Below are 6,858 nucleotides of genomic sequence, written 5' to 3' on the forward strand. Positions count from 1 at the left end.
CTGTGTGGCGCAATCAATTAGTGAAGTTTATTAAAATGATAGCGTTGGCCGTCTGATTGTAAGCAATATATAACAAGTAGGCCAGATCATAACGAGTATTATCAGGTAAAACAAATTCCTGTGTAATTGTTGTTCATAACTTGTGGTGTAAAGTATCATGACTGCAATCTGTTAATAAAACATGGTTGTAAAATAATATCAAAGTTTACACTAACCAAGTAATACAAATTAGAATAAGGTGGTGTATTATAAAAAGTTAAAAATATTTCTTATAACGTAGCTCTGAAAAATGTGAAAATGGACTGCAACACAAAGTTAATATAATTAAGTGATTCCTGGATGACGAACTGCATGAAGTCCAAACTGGACAGAATGAACTTAAGCGATGTGACTGCACAGTAGCAAGAGCACACACACGGCGAACCTGAACTAAAGAACTGCATGAAGTCTAGACTGGAGAGAACGAACCCAAGCGATGTGACTGCACAGTAGCAAGAGCACACACACATCAAACCCGAACTGACGAACTGCATGAGGTCCAGACTGGACAAAATGAACCCAAGCGATGTCACTGCACAGTAGCAAGAACACACACACGTCACACCTGAATGACGAACTGCATGAGGTCCAGACTGGACAAAATGAATCCAAGCGATGTCACTGTACAATAACAAGAGCACACACACATCAAACCCGAACTGACGAACTGCATGAGGTCCAGACTGGACAAAATGAACCCAAGCGATGTCACTGCACAGTAGCAAGAGCACACACAAGTCAAACCTGAACTAAAGAACTGCATGAAGTCTAGACTGGAGAGAACGAACCCAAGCGATGTGACTGCACAGTAGCAAGAGCACACCCACGTCACACCTGAACTGACAAACTGCATGAAGTCCAGACTGGAGAGAATGAACCCAAGCGATATCACTGCACAGTAGCAAGAGCACACACAAGTCACACCTGAACTAAAGAACTGCATGAAGTCTAGACTGGAGAGAATGAACCCAAGCGATGTGACTGCACAGTAGCAAGAGCACACACAAGTCACACCTGAACTAAAGAACTGCATGAAGTCTAGACTGGAGAGAATGAACCCAAGCGATGTGACTGCACAGTAGCAAGAGCACACACAAGTCACACCTGAACTAAAGAACTGCATGAAGTCTAGACTGGAGAGAATGAACCCAAGCGATGTGACTGCACAGTAGCAAGAGCACACACAAGTCACACCTGAACTAAAGAACTGCATGAAGTCTAGACTGGAGAGAATGAACCCAAGCGATGTGACTGCACAGTAGCAAGAGCACACACACGTCACACCTGAACTGACAAACTGCATGAAGTCTAGACTGGAGAGAACGAACCCAAGCGATGTGCCTGCACAGTAGCAAGAGCACACACACGTCACACCTGAACTGACAAACTGCATGAAGTCTAGACTGGAGAGAACGAACCCAAGCGATGTGACTTCACAGTAGCAAGAGTACACACACGTCACACCTGAACTGACAAACTGCATGAAGTCCAGACTGGAGAGAATGAACCCAAGCGATATCACTGCACAGTAGCAAGAGCACACACAAGTCACACCTGAACTAAAGAACTGCATGAAGTCTAGACTGGAGAGAATGAACCCAAGCGATGTGACTGCACAGTAGCAAGAGCACACACAAGTCACACCTGAACTAAAGAACTGCATGAAGTCCAGACTGGAGAGAACGAACCCAAGCGATGTGACTGCACAGTAGCAAGAGCACACACAAGTCACACCTGAACTAAAGAACTGCATGAAGTCTAGACTGGAGAGAACGAACCCAAGCGATGTGACTGCACAGTAGCAAGAGCACACACAAGTCACACCTGAACTAAAGAACTGCATGAAGTCTAGACTGGAGAGAACGAACCCAAGCAATATCACTGCACAGTAGCAAGAGCACACACATGTCACGCCCGAACTGACAAAGGTGATGCAAAAGTCTTGCAACACTTACAGCAGGTCTTAATTTTCAGTCATTTGACTATTTTAATTTTGAGTGGGAGTCCATTGCCTCATTTTTTTTTTTTAATGTCTTGGGGTTTCTTTACACCTGAAGAAAAGGATAGATTTAAATCCTCGAAGCGTAGCATTATACTTTTTTGTAACATATAACGATGGCAAATGTCCTATTATCTTTTCAAACCTTCCATCTTAAATAGCAAACTTTAAACAAAGTTACAACTGTTGTTTTTAGATTGGTGGACTTCTGTTTGATTGTTAACTTAATGGATAAAAATAATTTAGTCTTTTAAAAATATACTAGAAAAATGTCCCTTGGGAATGTATATGTTTATTATTTTGAAATTTTGTGGCACTCTTGGAATAAGGGAAGCCCAATGTAAAGGGTTACCTAGATATTCAATCAGTCCATTAACTCCAAACAAGTGGAATATTTTACAGCAGCTCATCACTGGTTATTGGTAAAATCAGGACTAAAAACAAAAAAAATTGGCTCTAAAAAAATCTGATGAGTCTGTATATCAGCTTAGTAGGTGCCATTTTTTAAACTACAAAATCTTGTTAAGCATTCTTAATTTTATTGTTATATAACAATGTAACTAATATTTAGCTATAGATCTTTTGTTATATACAAATAAAGAACTTATAAACGTTTCAATAATCTTAGGACCCTTAGTACCTGTCTTATCTGATCGCTGCGAGTAGTGGAGACCTGTCACATTCATCATCTGCATCCTCAATCGATCCACCATTGAAGCGCATGCAGAATGATCTAGAACTCGGCCATGCTTTCTCCCAATGGACGATAAGTTGCAAAGGTTTGACCTTATTCGGATTTTACCATAAGGACAATATATTTTTATATAACTACAATGTAGGATTGCACCACACCACGTGTCGCATAATAGGCTTCGCTTGGTTCAATGCAAAATTTCAACATCCTAGATCATTTTATCATTGACAGATAGAAAGGCAGACAATCAAACAGCAAATAATTGTTTACATCCTCCAGCAAACAAATAAAAAATTGTGTCAGCTTACAGAGTATTAGGCTTCAATGATACTCAACCAAAACCCATGGTTGGACATGCAATATCATCAAACTAATTCCTGTATATGTCGAAATGAAGTTTCATGCAAAATTGTAAGCCTGCAGATGAAATATTTTGTGAGATTCTTGTCACTTGATACCTTCTCATTTCTTGTTTATTAAATTGAGTTTCATGTCTGTGTTTAAACAAGAAAGGTAAGCACATCAAGTCACTATAAAATAATGTAGGATATGTTGGAATAATCAGTCTTAATGTATATTTTATCTTTTACCCTATGCATAAAAATAACGTGTTAAAATTTCTTGACTATACTGAGCTTGTTTAGTTATTTATTCTTCTATTTTCTCATTTGCATCATGGTATATTATACATGTATTGCATCAAAGATCTAGATATTACATGTACTTCTTTATTATAAACATAAAAAACTCCATATACAATTTTAATACTGGACGTCCAGGCCAGCACTATTGCAAAGCAATTTTTTTGAATGATTGTTTCTCATTATTTGTTATCTAAGTATGATTCTTCTGTTTTAAAGTTCTTGCAACATTAAATGAAATTCATTCATAATGTTAATTTTAATATTTTATTTTAGTGACTTTTACTAGTTATATAACATTTTGTATACAACAGTACCTAATACAAATATTTAAACACATTATTTTTAAACATTATATCTTACCATTTATTTAATTTATAATACTACAATTCAATAAAATAATAATGCTCAATGTATGTATGTATGTATGTTCAACAATGCTACAAAGTAATTAGCATTTTTAATAGTATTAATATTGTTAGTTTAGAGCTATGTCAACTAGAGTATATCACAGTCATATGGGCTGCTATTTTTGTTTTTATAGACTACTAGCACATACAAAGCTGTGGAGCTTCATCTGTATTTCTATGCAACATTCCATGTATTTGATTAAATAGCTCCCACAACTTTGGTAACACTTGAACTGTTGTGAACCATTATCGAGGAACTCCAAAGTTGAAGTCCCAGCTTTCTTAGTGAAAGCACTTATGATGCAATACGACAGGGTCCTATGATATTTTTGAAACGGAATTAGTCATGTATCACACATCAGCCAGTATTCATTGTTAAGAGGATCAGAAGTTAAGCGAAGTTGCGAGTAATTCTTATATGAAGTTTTTTGAACATTTCTAGTTAGAATTAATTATATTTCCAAGACCAAATTTTAATTTATTATTTTGCCCCGAGATACAATATTTATAAACCAATACTATATAATTCCGTTCTGAGGTTGGATTCAATACAGTACAGTTTTTGAAATTGTATGAATATACTTGTATATATATATATATATATATATATATATATATATATATATATATATATATATATATATATATATACATAGTGATTTAAAATTAAAAATTAAAATGAACTCCAATAATGCTAACAGATTTCATTGCTTTCATTATGACAGGTGCCAAAAATAAAAACTCTAAAAACCAAAGGTGTTTACATTTATTATACAAACTGGCTAGTAGGTCTACATAATATAACACTCATTAAAAGAATCAATTCATCTGAATTGCACCACCACTACTGACGTCCTGCATTTACCTATGATTGAACTACCAAATCATTTGTAGAAGTTTGTATTGTTTAACCAGGAACGTTTTATTTTATACTCTATGGTTGAAGAACTATATATGTATAAGCTGCATATACAATTAAAAATATCATACCACAAATATGAAGTGTCTGAAGCATAAACACATTGAAGTTAAAATAAAAGGAAATGATTTTATTACAGACTGCAAAAAAAAAAAAACAAAAACACACACACACACACAATTAAAAATGTGTCATCTATTAAAGAGATTTATACATTTGTACATGCTGAATATTAAATTTTATTTACGTCTATAGATATTAAGTTTAAATGTAGATGTTGATATCTAGTTAGTGAACTTCAGAGCTTCAAGATGCCTAGATTTCCACCCTCAATCTGGGTGACATAATTCAGTCGGCAGTGTGACCAACACAACACCAAGGTGAGACATTAGCGTGTCCTAGCTTGGAGTGTGGTCAGAAACAAACATGTTCACTTCTGGCTGTTACACAGTAGGGACACGACATCAACAACACAGATCTTATTCAGTGAATATTAGTCTTGTATAATGTCTAGTAAATCAATAATTTTAGGTTTGCAAAGTCGCCTAGTCTGAAATCTGAAACACCCCCATTATTATTTTGGGCTTACAAATGATTGCTTTGATTTTATCAAACATTTCTATATAATTGTGGAATTCTATGTAACAATTGAGTAGTTTTCAACACGATAGTCATGTATATTGCATATAAGCTGTAGTTCAATATATAGTTCGGAATATTGTGAAATTTATTTATATAATTATTTACATATGATAATAGTTTAGAAGTTATAAGTACAACTGGAACTAACTATAAAAGGTAGACTCAATCATTTAAAAAATCTGAAATCGAACACATGAAGTTAGTAGTATATACTCATGTTATTTTTTAAACATGTCTGGACATACTTTACAGTTATTGATGGAGGTGGTAATAGGTGCCTCTAATTACAAAGGTCTTAACAATGTAATTTGTTGGAGCTCTGATATAGAATAATGTTATATATCTTCTATTCTAGTATGTATAATTTAGTAACAATATATCCAACAGTAACAACTATTTATAGTACTATCACTAGTATAAACGAATACAACATTTTCCAATATAATTTTTTATTTTGTGCAAGGCCTTTCGGAATCAAAGATTCCACTGATGATGGGATCTTTGATTCCGAAAGGCCTTGCACAAAATAAAAAATTATAGTGGAAAATGTTGTATTCGTTTATACTAGTGATAGTACAGTAAACCTTTTTTTCCAATTCTCCAAGATTCTACAGTAACAACTATGTTTTTTCAAATTTTTTAAAGGATTTATAATAGATGAATGTCAGAATTTTACTAAACAGTCAAACGATCTCATATATTTTTCTCATATCTTTGATCTCATATATACAGGGGTGTTGAAAAGTCTTGAAACGGTCTAATATTTTCTGTACTCATAAACCTACCAACAAAAAACCTTGTACAGTGACATAGGGCATAAAATTAAACTTTTTGATGCAACCAGTAGCCCTTACCCACCTCAGGAGGATGGCCCGTAAGAAGTCGGTGGAAAATCTTAAATGTAAGAATAGTCAATGTGCATACCATTTCAATGGTCTCAATTAGTAAAACATCATACCATAAATTATCAGTAGAACATTCAGGAAGTCGATTTAATTAGTTTGTATCCAATTTTTAGTGTTTGGTAACAATAACAACACACAACATCTTTGGATTAAAGTTAAAAGTATTTTAATCCTTTAAGGGAGTGTTGTCTCCCCCGGACTCCCCTGCCTACTATTGATGGAAGAGGCTGGAACAGACCCTTCCCTTCTTCCAGGGTGACAGGACTGAGATAGTAGTCCTCATGGGATCTTAAAAGGAAGCTGCCCTACCAGCAATCTCATCTCTCCTAAATGTCCTAATCCCCCTGAAGCAACACAAAGGTTTTTTAAAACTAAATTCAATGAGTGGTTTTCTCATCTTCTTGTCCTAAGTAAAAAAAAAAAAAAAAAAAACTGTTACAGCAACATCATAGTGCAGACAGTTAGTTAACTTTGAAGTTAATTATCAAAGACTTCATTTATAATCACACCAGAAAAACAGCTTTTTCATTAACTACGGATATTAGATACCTCACGAAAGATAATCAAATGGCAAGATAATTGAATTGAATATATTAATTGAAAATAATT

This window comes from Homalodisca vitripennis, chromosome 5 (genome assembly GCF_021130785.1).
Source record: "Homalodisca vitripennis isolate AUS2020 chromosome 5, UT_GWSS_2.1, whole genome shotgun sequence".
NCBI lineage: Eukaryota > Metazoa > Arthropoda > Insecta > Hemiptera > Cicadellidae > Homalodisca > Homalodisca vitripennis.